Consider the following 21500-nt stretch of genomic DNA (forward strand, 5'->3'; position numbering starts at 1 on the left):
GAGGGCTTCCCCAAGAGGGCCACATTCCCAGCGGGCGAAGCAGGCTGGATTGCATGGTGGAAGGCGAAGATGAGGGGTGAGTCCCAGACCTGTGGTCTGTTTAGAGAGGTCCGGAGGGCGCTCGTTGATTGGAGCATTCATTCAACACATACAGACGGTACTGAGCGTCTTCCCTGTGCCAAGCATTGGGCTAGGTTCAGGGGACACCGGACAGGGTTCCAAAGGCACATCCCTGTCCCCGTGGAGCTCTCAGTTCAAGGATAGACAGATTTCTATCACACAGGCACAAGGCATCAGCTTCAGAAGTGACCCAGTCAGGAAGGGAAACCTGCAGGGCAAGAGCCCTATAGCAGAACCCATTTTGGCCCAGAAGGCTGTAGGAGATGGGGCTGGGCTTAGGTTGGAGGGTACAGATAGACTTCCTGGAGTAGATGTTGAGCAACAAAGGGTCCCAAGACCATCTATGTTCCCATCCAAGGGCAGTGCTTGAGGGTAGTCTCTTCTGAGTTGTTTTATCCCCTTTTGCATGCTGTTCAGCCTCTCTAAGCACCAATAGGACAAGGCTGCCCCCCTACACTCCTCACCGCCAGCCTGCAAGGTAGTGGTCTGTCCTCTGTGTTTGTTTTGAAGAATTCTAAACACTTCTAGTAATGGTTCCTCTGGAAGTGCTGGGTGCTGACCTCTCAGGGCACCCCCTGTAGGTGCCACTCAGGGAAAAGGAAGGGGGAAGCCTTCAGTAGGTCCCATTTTTTCCCCAATTCATGTATGCAAACAAGATCAGCACCCAAGCAGGTTCTAAAACTCACCAAGATCAGGATCTCTACCCCCTAGAATCCTCGCCACTCCACACTCCCAGGATTATAGCCTGGCACTGGGAGGTATATGTCTATATCAAGGCTCAGAATTCTAGGGCAGCCCCTGGCTTCTGAATCAGAGAGTCAGGAGGAAGCAGGCTATAGCTGCCACCCTAGAAAAGCTGAACCCCTTGCTGAAGGGTCAATCTAAGGATAACAGAGGTAGAAGGACCTCATTGAGTATTCCTTACTGATGGGGCATCTGAGGCCTAGGGAGAAGTGACAAACTTAGGGCCATACAACAAAGCTGGATCTGGAATGCACTGTACTCTTCCCACCCCACCAGTCAGGCTCCCCAAGGGTCAGAGGCAGGAGTTAAGGGAGAGACCAGTGTCCACATGAGCTAAGTGACCTCACCCACCACAATTAGCACCAGGAGGTTGAGCCTGGCATTGCCAGGGCACTGTGGCTGGGTGTCACTGGGTCAGGGCATCGGTAGTTGACAGGAGTGAGTATGGAGGGAAGAGTTGATAATATGCTCCCCTGCACCAGGGGTCCAGTTCTTCATTCCCCAGAAGCCTGGGAGAAGAGGCCCTACTAGTACTGGTAGAAGGGACAAGAGTAGACCTCAAGAAGTTCGTCCCAGTAAGACAGTAAGATGGGCCAGCATGTGGAGGAGGCCTTTGCTTTGCTGGACTCCATGAAGGAAGGTTCAGCATCTTGGAGGTGCTGAATTGTTTCTGATGGGTGAACTGGCATTGATCACATTAAGGGGTTTCATTAGCAGATGAGTGTAAGGTTGATATTGTCACCTTTCAGCCCCCCATGCTGTACCAGTACTCAGGCAATGAAGTGTGACACCCCCCCGCCCCAAACTCATTAAAGTCCTGTTAATACATCATCCAGGCTCCTGGGCTGACACTCAGTCCTGGCAAATGGCCTGTTATCATGTCTCTCCCTCTGGCCTCCTGAGCGGGGCCTTGGAGGTCTGTTCTCTGAGGACTCTCTGCTGACCCTCCTCTGGCTGTCTGCAGTCAATGGATCTGTGCCTTAAGAGCCCTCTGCTGAGAACCTGCTTGTCAGGGCATCTTGTGATCATCCCCCAGCAGGTCAAGTGCCCAGCAATGGACTGGATAATGATAGTGGTATTGATGACAATAATGTATGGCTTTGGCAGTGGGCCCTTCTTCTTTCCTGGCCCTTTTGCTCGTATTGCATCCAAGGGTAGATAATCCTACCCTCCAATCTGCTCCTAGGGGTGGCAGGTGCTGGGCTTGGGTGTGGGCATGCATATATATGCAGGGATGTGTGAGAGCACAATCTTCCTGATCCAGAGACTCTGAAAACATCAAGAAAAATAAGCTAGCTGGCCCAGAGAGAATCAGTGTTAAGCATTTTGAAGGGAGATGAAAGTTAGAGGGAAGATATATGAAGCCAGAGAGGAAGGGGGAGGAGCAGATGGAGTGAGGAGGAAGGAAAGACGAGGGCCTTGGGGAAGGATGAGGTGGGGGGAGGAAGGGAGAAAGAAATGGAGGAGAGGAAGAGGAAAGGGTGGGGAGAGCTCTCTTTGTGGTCCTCTTGTATGGGCCACTCAGGAGTCATTAAGAATCAGGAAAGGAAGGAAGTGTGTCCAGGCTGGGGGACTGGGGTGCACACCCAGAGGATACCACACCCAGGTGGCCGCTACTGCTCCCCACTTTCACTGGGCTCAAGCTGCTCCCCCACAGCTAGAAGCCCTGGCACTCCTCTTCTGGCTGTTTGGCCTTCCAGTTCCTATGCCTCCCCAGCCCTGTTCCACCACTCACACTCTTACTGCTTGTGTATGTGTTCCAGCTTTGCCTTCTCAGTGTGCTATAGCCTGTGTCTGGGTCCAGTCCCCATCCCACAGCCAGACTACGGGCCCTTAAGAGCTTCCAGGAGAATTAGAAAAAGTGTCCCTGCCTCTGGGCAGATATAGCTCTGTGGCAGACCACACAAGACTTGGGAGGAGGAGCTGGGACTTGCCATTAGTCCCTTCCTCTCCCTTAGGAGCCCAACACTTGGGGACCCTGGTACCTACTTCCAAAATCCCAACCCTACATCTGATTCTGCCATTTGGTCTGTGAACAGCACACCCACCCCACCTCCATCCTGCAGCGCAGCCTTTGGGCTGGCACTCTGAACTGAACTGTCATCCTGCCATGTTCCTTATAATACACTCCCACAGAACCTACTGCTAAGCACCCACACCATTTTAATACCTCAGTCTCTCTCTCTCTCTCCCTGGAGCATCATTTCCCCTATTCTGTCTCAAACTCCTCTTCATCCTTCAGAACCCAACTTACATGGTGTCGTCTGTGAGGCCTTCCCTAACTATCCTCCACCCCCAGAACTGGAAGTTCTGACCCTAGAGTTCTCTTAAACCTTTTTTCTAGGTCCTAGGAGTTGGGCCCAGTACCCTGTCCCTGGAGGAACCCTTCCCTTCCTATACCAAGTCCAAAGGCAGAAGACTCCACCCAAGGCTGCCTGGCTGGCTCGCTTTCTTATACGCCAGCCCATCAGGAACCCCAATGGGTTTCTCCCATCCCTAAAGTTTGCACACTCAGGGTGAATGGGAAACTGGAAATCCAAGTGGCCCAGAAGTCTCCCCACCCCCACTCTGCCCTCACTGGGGCTCTGCCTGACAGGAGATTCCCAGCACATCTGGTTATACTTAAATCATCCAGCGCCCAACGGCCCACGCATGTTGCCCACTTTTCTCTCCTCTGCTCTGGCTTTCTATCCTTCCTAAACTAGCCTCCCAGGCCTCTCCTCCAGGATGACTCCCCAGATTGGCCAGCCTCAGTATCCACAGCCCATCCTTGAACCTGATCCTCTATAGGTCCGGGTCTGGGGGGGTGTGCGCTCAGCAAGTCTCAGTGTGTGGAACCCCATTCTTTCCAAGCGTTTGATCCTGGATAGAAACCTTCCCCCAGGCAGGGAAGGGAGCTAACCAAGGGCCTGTCCTCTGTGCCTTTGGCCTCCAAGGTGGCTGCCTCCAGTTACTGATGTATATAGAGGGGAGGTGGAGTGTTCCTGCCTTTTTAAAGCTTTGGTTCAGATCCAGACAGAGCTCTTCCTGTGACAACTCTTGCTGTCAGTCATTTCCACAAGTTGCTCATATTAAAGAACAAAAGGGAAATAAATACAAAGAACACAGTAAGTATAAAAAGACACAGTCTACAAAGAACAGGTTTGTGGATCTACCATAACCTGCTTCACCAGGCTCCAGGTTTGAATATTCATTCATTCATTCAATAGCAGGTACTACTGCCTAAGTGTACTAAGTTTTAGGAGTAGAGACTTGAATAGGACCTCAGTGCTTCCTAGAGAAACTCAAAGTCAGAGGAGGAGAGAGACAGGTGGACGAACAAATGTAAGATGCTGTGATGGATGTGAGTGGGGAGGCAGTGGAGTGCAGGGGTTGAGGATCAGAGACCCTGGGTTGAATCCTGGCTCGAATCCTGGCTCCCCCACTTTCCTGCTGCTGCAGAGGAGGGGAGGGGAGGGTGCTGGCACTTAACCTGCTGGAGTCTGTCCCCTTATTTGTAAAAGGGAGATGATGTGACCTGAGAGAGTCCTGGTGGGATTCACATAAGATGATGTGTGTGGAAATGCTTTGTGAAGAGCTAAATTGTTGCCATTATTACTAGGCTTGAAATTGCCTGCCTGGTGTTCATTGCCCACTGGTCTGATGCTGTCTCTGTGATGCTCCTCTCTGAGGGCAGCTGCCACATTGGAGAAACTTCTCCTGTGGGGTACACCAAGCCCAGGCTGCGGCCATTTAGCATCCACACCCACATGTACTTCTGTTACACAAGGAAGACACATTTTCACAAAAATTAGAAAATATAGATAAGCACAAAACAAAACAATCAAACATCCTAATCCTACTACTCAGAGAAAAGCACTGGTAAGAGTTTGGAGCAGGCCAGATATTATTCTAAATGTTGATCGCCGGCAGCCGTCCGTCTCGAGAGACGATGGTGTAGCTTCTTAAGAGTCTATCTGCACCGCCGAGAATGGCTGTGCAGTCCGACTCGGGAGTGACACGGTATCTGTCTCCTCCCGTGTTGAATCGACATCTTGCGATGACGCTGGAGTGTCCTCTCCAGTGAAGCTGAAGCTACAGAGCCTGGGCAGGGTGATATGGAGGGTCTGCTGTTGCCCATGCAGCAGACCCCCCCTCTCTTCGCAGCTGAAGGATCCAAGGGAAAGACGGAGTCAATACAGCTTGGCTTCAGGTGCGCCGCAGGAGTTGCCGGTGTTGACTACAACGTCAAACCGCCTTAGGGACTCCGGCTCCGGATTTTCTGTCGGGGTTTACTCCCTTAGCCTTTCCTCTGAAGAGGTATGCCGCAAGGCAGCGGAGGTTTTTTGGAGTCAGAGTTTTCCTTCTCTGATGTGCCCTGACTGGAAGATCGAACCAGCGACACTTAGCTCGCAGGCCGACGCTCAATCCACTGAGCCAAACCAGCCAGGTTTGGCTGATGTTGGCTAAATGTTGATATATAAAGAGAAAGATCCCCACACTAGTTTGTAATCTGTAGATAAATATTCTGAATATATTTATATGTCTATAAATACTATTATACCACGTAATTGTCTACAGTTTAATATTTCATCATATGAAGATGGAAGAATTAGTTTTTCTGTGTTGTTGATTTTCTTTTCCAGAAATAAAAGCTTGATGAACAGGCTTGTAACATCCACCTTGCTGCACGTGTCTTATTAGGGTAAATTCCTAGTAATGAGATGCTGGGAATGCATATTTTAGCTTTCAGGAACCACTAGCCCACGCCTCTGGGCTGTGGTGCTCTTACATCTCTTCCAGGCAGCCCTCCCAGACTGGCCTTCCAGGGTCCAGTGCATCTCCCAAGGCCCACACGTTTCCTAGTAGCTTCATTCCTCAGTGACCTGGCCTGGAAACTCTGTAAAATGCTCAGAAGGCCTGGCTGGTGAAGGCCAGGAGGGGGCCTGGGTGGAGAGCACAAAGCCGGCTTCTCTGAGGCACGGAAGGAGGCCCCGCCCCTTGGGGCTGCTGGCTGGACATTCCTCCCGGGACAATGGCTGCCTCGGAATCCCGAGAATGAAGGGGGCCGGGTGGCTTCCCGAGTCCAACCCCACCAAGTTGTACCCATTCCAAAATGGAAAGAAGGAGCACTTGCATTGGGGGCGGGGGGGGGGGGGCTGTGCATCCAAGCCTGCAGCCCCCTCCCACCTGCTCCCTCCTTTACCAACCCCAATCCACAACAGCGGGAGTCCTGCCCAGGCACCCCTTCCCTGTGCATATTGGGCGAGTCCTCCTCTCTCTTTAGGCCCCTGCTTCTTCAGCTGTAAAATCTGGGGCTTGGAGTCAGTGGTTGCTGAATTCCCCACAGATCTAAAATGTCCTAATGTAGTGGCTAAGACACACACAAGTTGGAGCTAGATTGCCTGAGTTTAAATCCTAGTTGCCCTTTTTTCAATCCTGGTCGCCCTTTTTTCCTGTGAATTTAACACCCTACCTGAGCTTCCCCATCTGCAAAGTGGGCTGATGATCTATGCCCATCTCTCCCTCAGGGAGCTGTCCTGAGGAGGGATAAGAAGACGCACTTGGGACACCTGGCTGATTCAGCAGTCTATGTATGATGATTCACACTTAACTCTGACACTAACTGGATTCTCAACCCCAGTTCCCTCTCAGGCGCAGTCTAGATTTTGGCCCCTGGACAGTTGCCCAACAATTGGCTATATCTCTGGGAAATGAGGGGCAACTGATGCCCCAAGGAAGCCTCCAGTTTGAATGTTTTCATGCCCCCTCATATGAACCATAAAGCTGTAAAACTGTAGAACTATAAAGGCTTTGGGAGCAAATAAATTCTGAAATTTGGGAAAACTCCTGTGCCTGGGTTCACATGTCATTTTTGTTTGGGAAATGCAGGCATTTCCAATACAGCCAGCAATTGGGACATAGGATGCCAGGCTCTTAATAACCCATCAGAGGATTAGGACCAACGCACTTATGCAGTGAACAGTGTGGGTTTCCTATCAATATTTTCGAGCTGTTTGCCACACACTCCCGCCCAGCCTCCTCCCACTCTCCTTTATACACTTGCTCTCTCCTTCTCCTTACTCACCTCCTTCTCAACCCTTCTCCTACACTCTCCCAGATTAAAATCCTCTGCAGCAAGTACCAGAAAACTCCCCTCATGATGGCTCATCCAATAAGGAAGATTCATGATCATATTTTATCCAACTGAGATGCCGGTGATGTTAAGAAGCACTGTTATTTATGTACCATTAGAAAGAAAAAAGCACTGCCAATTAAACTAACACAAAGATTTCTTATCACTCAGAATTTTTATTTTTATTTGTTAACAATGCTCTTTTAGACCTACATGGAAATATATTTTAACATCTTACTCTTGCACATGTGTAATAAGAAAAATGGGTGAAATAAATTAGTTAAAGTTTTCTTTAAACTTATTGATTTCAGAGTCTGATTCTTGGAATCATTGTTCAACTTTGAGCAATCAGTGTGTTTTTCCACAAAGGCTCATCATCTGGACCATCATGGATTTCTTAAAAGACTGCTCTACCAAATTAATTATCTATTTCTATAAAAAAAAATACCCTAAACCTTAGAAGCTTAAAGCAGCAAACATTTATTATCTTATAGTTTCTGTGGGTCAGGAATCAGGCAGGAGTTTAGCTGGGTGGTTCTGGCTCAAGATCTCTTATGAATCGGCACTCAAGCTGTGAGGGGTGAGGAGTGGGTGGGGGCAGTCATATGGGGCTGGAGGACCCACTTCCCAGCTCACTCTCATGGCTGTTGGCAGAGCTCAGTTCCTAGCTGGCTGTTGGCTGGGTACTTCAGTGTTTCATCATGTGGGCCTCTCCACAGGCGGTCTGATGATCTGACTGTCTTCATGAGAGTGCAGCTGGCCTTCCCAACAGCAAATGACCCAAGAGAGAGCACAAGCTGACATTCAAGACAGAAGCACGGTCTTTTTAAAACCTAATATTGGGAGTAACATACAATTTCTATGCTATGCTATTGGTCACAAAAATATCAACCCAGAACAAAGTGGGGAGGGGCTACACAAGAGTGTGACTAGCAGGAGGTGAGGACCATTGGGGGCCATTTTGCAGGCTGCCTACCACATCCTTCTAAGCCACTGACATCCATTCTGGAAGTTTTGATGCTGGCAGATGATATTGCCAAAGAGTCGATAAAAGTTTCTAGGTATCAGTTAGGACTCCAAGAGTTCTTACATGCTTTTTGGACTGAAACATCATAGGGTTATAGTTGTCCTGTCATGACAGCAGGAAAGTCACCAGGTCCGCTCATGTGCAAAAAGGACAGCTAAGAACAACTGCTGTGTGACTGACAGTGGATTAAGATGCTGTTGGTGATAAGACATATAATGATTTCAGAAATGTTAAAATGTGTACTTTACAATGATCAAATAGACTTTGCATAAGAATGAGAAACAGTAGCTTCAGAGTTGATTAATTCAGAGACTCAACACCTTCTTTAGAGACCCAGGTTCCTTCCATCTTCAGCTCTAACACCCTCTGCACATCTGCTGTGCCCCCCAGATGGTTCTCCTCAAGTCACAAAGTGGCTGATGCGGTTTCAGTCATCCCACACATTCCCAATGATTACTCTCAGGTCTCCTTTTAAGAACAAGAAAACTGAGACATGCTGCATCTCCCTCCACAACTAAGAAGGAATACAACTACCTCAAAACTAGAAACAACCAGAAGTTCCAGAAAATCAAACTGCATGGAAGTCCAGCAAACAAAGATATGAAGAAGAAATGCTCATCCAGACAGGTAGGAGGGGCAGAGCCAGGGCAGAGAGGACATGGTGTGGTGGTGGCAGCAGCAGCGGCAGCGGCAGGCCAGTGGAAAGCGCAGTCACACATTTTAAAAAGTCAAGAGGGACACCTGGGGAGTGTTCTCAGCTCCTCACCAGACCTCGCAGCTCAGGGTCCCAGGACTGGGGAAAATCAAGCCTCATTGCTCTGACTGTGCAAACCAGTGGGGGTTGGGGCAGAGGAAGAAACTACTGGTCTCTCAGCAGAGTGCACTTGTTTAAAGGGCCCTCACAGTCCTAGAACATCCGCAGACCCACCCACTCTGAAAACGATGGCCAGGGAAGCAGCTAGAGGGGCACCAGTCCGGTGCAGAAGTGGAAGAGGTGCCTGTAAAAGGGGCGAGTGCTGGGCAGACAGATATCATTGTTCCCTCTCGGATCCCTCCCCCACATACAGCGCCACAACGTGGTGAAATAGGTCGCCCAGTACTGATGAATCCTTAAGGTTCCGCCCCTTACAATGTAACAGGAACGACAGCTCTACCTGGAACACGGAGGCAAACAAACACAGGAGTCTGTCATAATGAGACAGAGAAGTATGACCCCAAAGTGGGAACAGATCAAGGTTCCAGTGGGAGAACTAAGCGACAAGGAGATAGACAACCTAACAGACACAGAATTCAAAACACTGGTGATAAAGATGTCCACAGGCTTGACAAATATGCTTGAGTATGGCAAATGCATAAGAGAAGAAGTGAAGGCTATACTAAGTGAAATGAAAGAAAATCCACACAAAACCAATGGTGAAGGGATGGAAACTGGGGTTCAAATCAATGATTTGGAACATAAGGAAGAAATAAAACAGTCAACCAGTGCAGAATGAGGAAGCAAGAATTGAACAAAATGAGGAAAACTTTCCAAATTTTGTGAAGGAGATGGACATACAGGTCTGGGAAGCATAGAGGGTCTGGGCGAGCTGGACCCAGAGGGGACCACACCAGGATGCATCATGACTGAGATACAAAAGGTGAAAGATAAAGACAGAGTCTTGGGGGCAGCAAGAGAGAGGCAGAGACTTGCCTACAGGGGGGTGCCTATAGGACTATCAGCTGATTTCTCAGAGGACACTTGCAGGCAGGAAGGAACTGGCAAGAAGTATTCAATGTGATGAAAAGCAACCTACAACCAAGATTACTCTATCCAGCAAAGCTATCATTTAGAATGGAAGGGCAGATGAAGTGCTTCCCAGACAACGTGAAGCTAAAGGAGTTCATCATCACCAAGCCATTATTATATGAAATGTCAAAGGGACTTACTTAAGAAAAAGAAGATCAAAACTATGAACACTAAAATGACAGCAAATTCACAACTATCAACAACTGAATCTAAAAAATAAAAACAAAATCCAACTAAGCAAACCAGAAGAGGAACAGAATCATAGGTATGGGGATGATTTGGAGGGTTATCAGCTGGGAAGGGGAAGGGGGAGAAAGGAGAAATGGTGCAGGGACTAAGAAGCATAATCAGTTGGTACAAAATAGACAGGGGGATGTTAAGAATAATATAGGAAAGGGTGAAGCCAAAGAACATATATGCACAACCCATGGACATGATCTAAGGGGGGTGGGATTGCTGGAGGGAAGGGGGTACTGGGCAGAGGGGAGCAAAGGGGATAAAAATTGGAACTACTGTAACAAGATAATCGATAAAATATACTTTAACAAACAAACAATAAAAAACAAAACAAGAAATTCTTTCGCAGAGACATCCAAAAGATTTTCCCTCTTGTCTCATTGACCAGAAATTGCTACTGCCTGTGTTAGTCAGGATTAGGTTCAATTGTATTTGTTAGTAAAACTCAGAGTAATTTAAACAAGATTGAAGTTTATTCTTTCTCATATAGAAGAATCAGGAAGATAGGCAGTGCTGATGCGCTAGCACCACAGTTTCCATGTCATCGGGGACTCAGATTCACCCATCTCATGTGATTTCATTCTCAAATTTACCTCATGTTCGAAAATGGCTGCTAGAGTTCTGGTGATCAGATATTCTACCGAACGTTCCTGTTAACATCTAATTGGTCAGAATTTGGTCACATGGACACACCTAACTGCAAGGAAAACTAGAAACACTTTTTAGCAGGGCACTGTATCACCTTAAGTAAAATTTGACTATTATAAAGGAAGAATTAATGTTAGGTGGCCACAATTAGTGTCTTCCACTGCCCTCCTGCCTAACCCAACCCGGGTCAGGGGGACAGGATTACTAAGGTGAATGTAGATGCATCAGGATTTACTTCTGGGTTGGACACATGGTTATATTCCTTGATAGGTATATCTGAACAAAATCTCAGTTCTATTCATCAAGAAGAAGCAGTCATTCTTGGTTATTTACCAATAACCATTGTCCTCCTTTCTTGCTAAAAGAACCTTGATTTTTCACTCAAGGACCAGACTACCGTGTTCTTCAAGGGAGGCCGAACACCTCTGCAGCCCAGGGGTAAATCTTGATTAGTCTGAGACAACCATGGGACTCCCATTGCCTCTGCCAGTGTTTGGTTTAACAATGGACATGTAATATGATTCTAGCCTATGAAACATGAGGGGATGTTCTTTAGTATACTTCTGGAAAGATTGCTCAGAAGCTAAAGGAGAAACAGCTTTCCACGGCCTTTGAAAGGTATTGTCTGCCCTGGCTGGTGTGGCTCAGTGGATTGAGTGCCGGCCTGTGAACCAAAGGATTGCCAGTTCGATTACCAGTCAGGGCACATGCCTGGGTTGCAGGCCAAGTCCCCAACTGGGGGCGCACAAGAGGCAACCACATTGATGTTTTTCTTCCTCCTTTCCCTTCTCTCTAAAAAGAAATAAAATCTTTTAAAAAAGAAAAAGAAAGGTGTTGTCTGCATGTAATGTTTGAAGCTGCAGCAGCCATCTCATGACTTTGAAGGAAGTGAGGATAGGACAAAAACCAACGTGATAGGATGGCAGATAGGATGACATGGAAAAGAGAAAGAAATATGATGGAATATTCATGGTACAGAATCCTATTCAGCAATAAAAATGAATTGATACATGTACACACAAAAGGTAAATCTCAAAAACATTGGAGCAAAAGAGCCAGACACAAAACGGTATATACAATTTGATTCCACAATTTGATTCCACTCATAGAAAGGTCTAGAACATGCAAAGCTGAGCTATGGAGGTAGAAATTAGATCAGTGGTTACCTGTGGCATGGGGGCATATGGATACAAGAGAGAACTTACTGGCATGATGCCAATCAGCTATATCTTGATTGGAATGGTGGCTACCAGGTATACATTTATCAAAACTTATCAAACTATACTTTTAAAATCTGCATTCTATCACATGTAAATTATAAAGTTGATAAAGGAAGGAAGGAAAGAAGAAAGAAAGAAAAGGAAGAGAGAAAGAAAGAAAAGAAAAGAAAGAAAGAAAGAAAGAAAGAAAGAAAGAAAGAAAGAAAGAAAGAAGAAAGAAAGAAAGAAAGAAAGAAAGAAAGAAAGAAAGAAAGAAAGAAAGAAAGAAAGAAAGAAAGAAAGAAAAGAAAGGAAGAAAAAAGAAACAAACTTAGGTCCTTTATAACATTGTTGAGTCGCTGAATTAACCAATACTCTCACCTTGGGACTTCTTGTTTTGTGGCACAATAAGTAAACATCCTTACTGTTTAGGCCATTTTTAAGTTCGGTCTTCTGTAACTTGAAGCCCAATTCCTCTTGTGAAATAGGGGAGACACACCCAGAGGTCAGGACACAGATCCAGCCTGGGAAACTGGGCTTCAAAGAACAGCTGGAAAGGGCAAGAGACTGCAATTCTTCTGCTAGATCTGGTGGGGTTTGCTCCCCACCCGCAATCATAGTGAGCCCAGTACAGCTGGGGGTTTCTTCTCAACTTCCCTGATCCCTCCCCACTCCCACCTGATCTCAGGACTTATTCTCAGGCTTCTGGTGACAATTAAGAGAAAACACAGGAAACTCAGCACAGTGCCTGGCACATAGTAAGAGCTCAGTAAGGCTCTTGTGTTACCACACCTGGCCATGGTGAGGATGACCTGAGCCTGCACCATGCAGAGGCACAGAGAGAGGAGGGAATAGAATTCAGAAACCTGTAGTAAGCAGATATCAGGACTGTCGATGATTGATGACAGCAAGGATTCGGACTTGGGTGACAATGTGGATGGGATTGCTTCTTGGTCTTTTGGCAAAGATTACAGGCAGTATCTTTTATCATTAGGTAGATGCTGGTAGAGGAGATATGGAATATGGAAGGAGGAGAAGACTTGGGGAATAAAAAGAAAAGGATGAGTAAAATTTGAGGTTCCTGTGAGTGGTGTGAAGAGGTGAACAAGAACAAGGTCTCTGCCACCGACTAGCTATGTGATCTTGGGCAAGTTACCAGCTCTCTCGGAGTCTCAGCATCCTCATCTGTAAAACAGGATTTCTAAGAATACTTAACTCACTTGTTGCCATAAAGGCTGGATGAAACAATATATTCAAAGTGTTTAGCATAGTGCCTGGCACATAGTAGGTGCCCGTTAAATAGTGATACTCTTGATCATCCTGCCTCATCTGCCTAGAGAGGAAGCCTCACGCTGGGCTACTGCTGCCACTGTACTAACTATAGCTGACATGTAGGAGAGTCTTGACCTCACACTTTGCCTTCTTCTCCTTTTCTTTTTCTTTGACCCAGTTCCTCCCTTCCTTCGGTCTCTACTTTTTCCTCCCTCTTTCAGAAAGTCTTCCTTGACTAATGCCTCCTTCTTCCCTGACAACCTCTCCACAAGGATCCCTGTGGAGGGGCTGGCCTCCCAGCCAAGAGCTCTATACACTCCCTTCCATTGCCCACCCCTCAGTAAGGACCACTCTGCTCAGATAAGACCCAGACCTAAGGGGATGATTACCCAGGAGGCTAAGGATGCCTCATCAACACCACATCCTGGATGAGGGCTCAGAAAGGAATGGGGGCTGGGGAGGAAGAGGCCACCTGCCAGAATGGCAGCAAACAGGCCAGCTAAATCCTTGACCTATGATTTAAGGGGTCGGGCATAGTTCAATAGAGCACTCCAGGCTGAGTCCCAGCTCATTCACACAGGTCAGGGGGATGAGGAGCTGGGAGGGGAGAAGGGCCTTCTCCTCCAAGAGCCTCTTGGAGTCATTCCAGTTCTCCGAAGCATAATCCAGCACCTTAAAAATCCACAAGTCCCAACAGCATCAGTGCAGAACCTGCCTCGGAGAGGTGAAGGGGTAAGTGGGAGTGGGGAATAGAGGGTGAATCAGGGAGGTAGGAGAGCCATGGGACACCCGGAATCAGAGTTCAAGGCAGACAGTATGGGCTCAATAAGGCTCCTGTTTGTATTAATCGCAGAGCCCTTTGTTAGATTCTCAGACTCAGCAGCTTTGCCCCGAGTTCCCAAGTCGGCCCTACTCTCTGCTCCCCTCCTTATCCTTTGGAATTTCCTCCCAACTGGGCCCTATTGGGATTTGGGGGGAGGCCCTTTAAACAGCCAGATTGATGGAATCCCATTTGCCCAACGTGGAGCGATTTTCCTAGCCATAAATACCAGTCAAGCTCCCAAGGAGAACCAAGTTTGGGTCCCGGTCTCTGCCAGACGCCCTCTTGCACCTACCCCCGGTCTCCCCACCGGCCAGCGCCCAGATTTGCCCACTGGAAGCGTTATGCAAATGAAATGCAAAGCGAGCTGACACAGCTGTTGGGATTGGCTAACGCAGGAGACTTTGTCCACCCAATCCCAGGCCTCCGGCTGCCGGGGCGCCTCTCCTCACCCAGCCTGGTCCCCGCCCATAAATCAGCTTGGTCTGCGTTAATGGCTCCTGACTAATTGCCTGGACTCGGGCTCTGGGCTCGGGTCGCCCACATTAAAATTCAATCAGGTCCGGCGCTGAGCTATTAAATATTCATTAGGAGAACTTCCCGAAACCAAGCAGGGGGATGGGGATAGATTGGGTTAGAGGAACAACCCCAACCCCCCAGAATCCCCAGCTCCAGGGAAAGCCTTGCCATCCGCCTCTCTCATCTCCAACTACTGGCCTCTCTCATCTCCAACTACTGCTGCCTGATTTCCGTTCCACCAGGGCCTGATTTCTCTCTGGAACTCCCTAAGCCCTCTCTAGAGATTCTGGGAGATTGGGCTACCCTGAAGAAGGTGTGGATGTTAAAAAATGCCAAGGTTCTGCCCCAGTCCTCTGTCCTCTATCCCCGCCAAGCCTGGTCACCTCACTTCACAGACCCCTTAACCAGTGACCACTGTGGGCCCCTATCAATGCTGGAACCTTAGGTCCCACCAGGAGTGGAATAGTTTCAGGGCACAGATGGCTTCACCTTCAGCAGAGGCCAGGAGAGGCCCCCAGTTCCCTGGCCCCACTGCCTTCGCCAGGGGCTTTCTTGGCATTACACTGACCACCTTCAGCATGGCTTGAGAGAGCTTCAGGCTGGGGAGCATGGGGTCTGTGTAAGAAGAGAGGAGAGCAGTCCTCCTCTCCTCTCCCCTTCCCCCAGGAATGCAGCCAGTCCATGCTCCTGGGCCCCTGGCCTGATGCTGAGCAGGCTGCCTGGAAGTTCTCAAGGAGGGTACCCAGGGGGAGGGGGCTGGACATGAGGGCCTAGAGGGGCCCATTGGGAATGTCTAGGACTCAAACAGGAAATGCATCCCCCCACGTACATACATACGTACATACACTATAGTTGGAGTGTTATAAAGAGGGTTTAGTGGGTGTGATGACAGGCACAAATGATTCAAAGGCTGGAGTGAGTCCCTCAAACAAGGACTGGAAGCTTTCTAGGCCCTCCATGTTGTATTGAGACATCTTATGACACAGGTCCAGTTGCTGGGCTAGGTGGTGTTTGAGTTAGGGGGAAGAGAAGGCACCAGGAAATTGCTAGGAAAGACCTGTTTCCCTTCCCAGTTTCTACAGCGAATCCTCAGGAGCGAGCCACCTGCTCACAGGACTCATCCCCTGCTCTGGAGCCTGAGGTCCTGCAGGAAATGAACCCTGTGAGGCACAGGTGAGGCCAAGACTGCAGAGCCACAAAAAGTACCCTAAAGATGCTGTGGGGGTGGGGGTGGGGTGGAACAGGGGCTGAGGGCACCAGTTTCTACAAGGCCAGAAGCAGCTCAGGGCTCCAGGAGGGGCGTGAAGTTCAGGGGAAACTGTTTCAGGGAACACTGGAAAGGGCTTCTTGCTCTGCTATGCTGAGAGCATCAACCCTTGGCCCAGCAGAAAGCCTAGAACCCCTCATCCCCCAGGGCTTAGCTGCTCTCCTAGCAGGAAATGGGGACCCCACAAGAAGCACCCCTTCTCCAGCACCAAGGCAGGCCCCAGAGCTGGGTGCAGGGCAGAATGGGTCTGGCAGCGATTAGCAAGGGAGCTGGGGCCGGGTGCCCTCGGGCTTCAGCGGGTCAGGAGTGACCTGAGCCAAGTGTCCGATTCCAAAGCCAACCATCACAGGCACTCCAGGATTTCAGCTCCCCCCACACGTGTGGTTCCCATTAGGGCTGGCTGGGGTCTTCCTGAAGGCCAGGCAGATTCCTGAGCCCCTCCCCCAATGGCCCCTCCCTCTTCTGGCTGTTTGGAATGTCTTACCCAGCTCCTAAGGGTGGCCTGCCAGGGTGCAACCTTAGGGATTTTCAGGGGCATCCCACCCCACAGAGCCTCCCCACCCACTCAGTAATGTGTTTGCAATCCCTTAAAGGGTCAAAGGGATAGAGGACAAACTTTTAACCCACCAGGGAAGGCTAATCCCTGAAGACCCCTACACTTGTGCCTGGGAGCCATCCCTCCTCTCTAGCCTGGCTGCCTTGGTTCAGGCCTCAGCCGCTCTGGCCTGGATGCTAGCAGCTCTATCCCCACTGACCAATCCATTACTCCCTACTGTCCCTGAGTGGACAGCCTGAAACCCAGGCCTGTGTTTCAGATCATTTCCCCCACAAAATTTTCAATAGCTCTCTAGAAACTGGGCAGCAGTTGCTGTTTGCGTCCTCAGAGATGTTTGTGTTGTGTGTGCTTTGGACACACCACTTAAAATTTCAAAAAATAGTTAACATTTAAAAACCAGGAGGCAACACACAAAAATCTACATTGCTAATTTTTCTTGAAAATATGACAACACTAAGTTCACATTCCTTCATGGCAGCACCTGGCTGGGGCCCTCAGAAGGGATCTGTGGGACCTACATGTGCACCATAGTCCCCACTAATCCCTATTACCGCCCAGGTGTGAGGTCCAGGTGAGTGAATGACCTTTTTTATCACTGGTCTGGCACTGACCCTTTTGTGTTACTTTCAGTCAGCTTCACTCCCTTTAGCCACGTCTGTTCCTGTCTGTTCTCACTTCAACTTGCTACAACAAACCCAAATCTAAATCCCTTGGCCCGGTGCATATGTCACTCCAGCCTCCCTTCACACAGCTGTCTTCCTATCCCAGACAAGTCCTCACCTCCAACACTGTTGCTCCAGGCACACCTACCTTCTCACGCTTCCCCAGACACATCTTACTTTCCCAGCCCCAAGTCTTTGCACTTGCTGTTCCTTCTGCCTGGAACACCACCTCTCCTTTCTGCCCCTGGTAAACTTCTCTTTCCCTTCAAGATGCAGCCCAGAAACCACTGACCCTGACTCCTCCAGAAAGAGTTCCTTCCAGTGTCCAGTGGCCCCTATGATTCCAGGTGGTCTCACACTACATCCCCTCCCCTTAATGAGAGTACCTCTAGGACTGGCAGCCAGCCTGCTTGGCCTGCCCAGGGATCACCTGTGTTGAGGAATCAGGCCATCAGGTTGGGGGTGGGATGGCTGGGTGAGGGGACTGTAACTCAGCCCCCCCCTCCAACCAGCTGGCCTCTGTGGTTTGTTGAAGTTGGCAGGCTTCAGGAGGGGGAAGCAGCAAGGCATTGTGTATCACAAGGTGAGGCTCTGGGTCCTAGGCAGGAGGAATGCCTATGGCACCAGGGTACTTAGACCTGAGGAGGTGGGGCTAGGGCTTGGTGTGTCTGGGAACCTAATCCTCAAGATCACCTAGATGTGCTCCTGTACCAGGGGCATTATTAGACATCCGGCAGTGGGGTGTGGGAAGATGTATATGGCTCCCTGTCCAGCGCAGTGGGGTACTCTCCTCTGCCCTATGAACACCCCCTCTGCCCCCAGTGCTGTCGCCCTCACCTCCTGAAGCTGATGTTGCAGAGACCCCAGGAAACAAGCCTTGAAACCAGAGAGGCTGCTCCCAAGATCTGGTCCCTTGCCTTCAGTCCCTAGCTCACCCTCCATCTTCCCCAGTAGAGTCCCTGCTTCCTCAGGGTTCCCAGCTGTCACAGCACCTTCCACAGGGCCCAGTGACCCGTTCGCACTACTCTGCCCCAAAGCCGGAGATGGGCCTGATGCCTGTGGCCTCCCCAGGATGACCAACTTGCCCTCTGTGGAACCACCCAAGAAGTAGTTCCTGGAGTAACCCGATTTTACAGACCAAGAAACAGCTCTGAGCCCTGAAGGTGCCTGCTCCAGGCCCAGGAAGTAGTAGCTGGGGGCGCGGAAGGCGGGATTTCAGCCAACCCTGTCTGAGATCCAAGTTCTGTCTCTGGCCTCCTCCTCCCGGGTTCCCAGTCTTGGACTCCGGCTTTGGCCTTGGGTTCCTCTCCCTCCACTCCCACACACACCAGTCACATCCGTCCTGTCCAGAGACCGATGCGTCAATATCCCAGAGCCAGCGTCCAGCACGGACCAGCACGGACCAGCGCGTCTCTCAGCTAGCTTGTGAGCGTTCGGGAGGGACAGCCCCAGGACCTTTCTGAAGTCCCGGCTCCACGAGGAACAGACCTGAACCCTAGGATTCTGTCTTGCTAATCCTGTGTCACTCCAGCTGGGGACCACCCCCGCCCCGCCCGGCCAAGGAGAGGCAGGTGGGGACGTTCTCGGGGCTCCCCAACACTCGTCCCACCGCGGGCCCGCGGGTCACCCACAGCTACCACCCCCTGGTCCCGGTTGTGCGCGTAAGAGGGGACGGTGGCCCGCGTCTCAGCCCCTCCCCCAGGCTGGGGTGGACGGGGAGAGGAGGAGGCAGCAGATGGCAGCAATTACGGCTCAGACCCTCCCCCGCCCCTAGCCCGAGGCCGGAAGATCGGCTCCTTGCGCTACCGAAGGCGGAGGGGCGGCGGCCTTTGCTGCCCGCAATCCAGCGGGGGAGGGAGCGCAAGCCCGGGAGGGGACTTCCTTCCCCTGGGAACGGGGCTAAGAGATTCCCTTGGGAAATGCCAAGACCACCACCCCTCCGCCCTTTGCTGCTCCCGTCTTCGCTCCCCGAGTTGTCTGGGGCCGGTGTCCCAACAAACTCCGCGCTGTAGGCCTCTAACCTCCAGTGGTCCAGGCCGGGAAGAGGGTAGCTGTAAGGTTGTGCAGGTTATTAATCTAAACAAGGTTCAGAAGGAGGGGATGAATGGCATCTGAAATCCAAGCCTTGGGCCTTGTCAGGTGCTAACTCGCTCTGCAGAAAGGCAGAAGGCCTTTTCTCACAAAGAGCCCAAGGAGCAAGCCCGGGCTGCCTCTGATTTAGCGCTGCTGACTATAGAGAGGGACCGAGCAAATGGCTGGAGCTGGCTTCCGTGGGTAAGAGGCAGGGCCAAAGACGGCAGGAGGACTCTTGTGGCCCAGGACAGAGACAAGTGGACCAACGGAGCTTCCCTGGCCCTTTCTCTGTTCTTGAACTCCTCTCCCATCCTCCCCTCTGCTGTCCAGTGCACTAGCAAATTTTGTCCCTTCTGTCTCTAAGATATGCCTTGAATCAGCCCCTTCCCTCCACCCCCATCCAGTGTCTGAGCTGCAATTACTGTCTTGCATACTGCAAAGGCTCCTGTCTCTTCTCTGGCTTCCCAGCTGCCAGGGTGACTTTTAAAAATACAAATAAGAAGAGAAAAGAAAAAGAATTAAAAAACAAAAACCAGCAGCAATTCAGGGCATGTCACTCCCTGCTTAACATAAACTTCCTAGGGCTTCCTTTGGAAGAAAGCCCCAACTCCTCACCCTGGCCCCACCTCTCCAAGCTCTCCTCCCTCATTCTCCCCTCTGCCCAGGTGCTGTTCACCGGGGCTGCCTTTCTGTTTCTTGAACTTGACCAGCTTTTCCCCACCTCTGGCCTTGGCCTTGCTAGTGCCTTTGCCTGGAACACTCTGCCCAGATCCTTCCCAGGGATGTCACCTTCCTTTTAACCCAACCACAACACAAAAGTAGCCCCTCACCCTCCCTTCTGCTGGATCTACTGTGTCACTTAACCTTATCTATTTCTTCCACAGAACTCACCACTTTCTGTAGTTGTCTCCTTTATTCACTTGGTTGGTGGTCTGTTTCATTTACCAGAATGCCAGCTTCATGAGTGTGAGGGCCTGATCTGTCTTGTTCTCTTCTAGCACAATGCCTGGCACAAACCTAGGAGGTGTCCGACATACTTCATACATTTAAGGACTGTAAGGCACCCTGGGGAACCAACTGGACACAAGCCCATCTGGTCATCCTAAGGGTGCTACTCACTGGGAGGGGCCGGCTACAAACCCCTATATTCACATGTGTTCATCTAAATGCCTCGTATATATGGGCAAGGCTGTGGTTTTCAATAATAATAAACTTAGTAGCCAATGCTTATCGAGTACTAACTATGTGCTAGGCATTATTCTAAGTGCTTTACATGGCTTAATTAATTTTAATTCGCACAATGAAGTAGGTACTAATACCCTCAGGTTACAAGCAGAGACTCACCAGGACACACACAAGAATGTGTGATCATTCAGCAGACACACAGGTGCATGATAAGGATTGAATTCATTAATTATTTTCATGCACCAGATAAATGGGTGAAGTGACTGACTATACGGGTGAGCCTGGGGCATTTAGTAACTACTGCAGGAAGGTGGAACAGAACAAAACAACAGGGAAGGGCCCAAGGGTGTGTGTATGAGGGGAGAGGTGGGCATGGAGCTAGTTTGGGCAAAGGCTACGTAGAAGAGGAAGTTTAGGCCACAGCTTATGCTCTGGGTCCCCAAGATGCTCAGGGTGCAGAGGTGGTATGGAGGCAGGGGTCTGGGTCCTGGTGTTCTGCCACCCACAAGAGGGGTGATCTTGGGCAACCACTTACTCTCTCAGAGCCAAACTAGCAAAATGCTGGGGGAGGCTTACATAATACCAACTCCCAGAGCCATCACCAGGATTAAATTAAAAATGCTCATGATAGTGCTTCATCAGCTGCAGAGGGCTTGCTGGTGAGAGGGAGCAGGGAAAGTGTGCAGGTTGCCAGCCTGGAAAGATGGGGTTAGAGCTAAGTTCTGGCCCCTCCTGAGTCACAGCCCACTGCTCTGTGCCCCTCCAGGGCCAGAGTTAGTGCTCAGTGAGTGCTTGTTGAGAGACTACATGTGTTTGTTTGTTGAGTGAACGTCCGTCAGAGTGAGGGAATGACCAGGGAATGAGTGAGTAAGAGAGGGAGAATAAGTACATGACTGAAAGATGGAGTGAATGAAGCAGGGACTAGAGACACACCCTCTGCCTCTGTGCCTCAGTTTCCCTCATCTGATGGTGGTAGGACTTGGTCCACCTTTCTCCCTGGATCCACAGTATGGATCAGATGAGAGGGGGCAGGTCCATGGGCGCCACCCCTTGCTATATATGCAAGGGCTGAAGTGACTGGCGCTCCCCTCCCCCACACCCCTGTCCCTTGGAATTTATAGATTCCTCATTGTTCTGCACAAAGGCCTTCTAGGGGAGGAGGTGGGGTGGGTGAGGAGACTGGGGAATTAAAAAGTCAGAGGCTGAGTAACAGCAGGCCACACCCGAGGTCCCATAAATCTGCCTGGACTCCCTGGAAGATGCACTTCCT

The sequence above is a fragment of the Furipterus horrens genome, unplaced genomic scaffold (assembly GCF_987537825.1).
Source record: "Furipterus horrens unplaced genomic scaffold, mFurHor1.1.pri manual_scaffold_4, whole genome shotgun sequence".
NCBI classification, from domain to species: Eukaryota; Metazoa; Chordata; class Mammalia; order Chiroptera; family Furipteridae; genus Furipterus; species Furipterus horrens.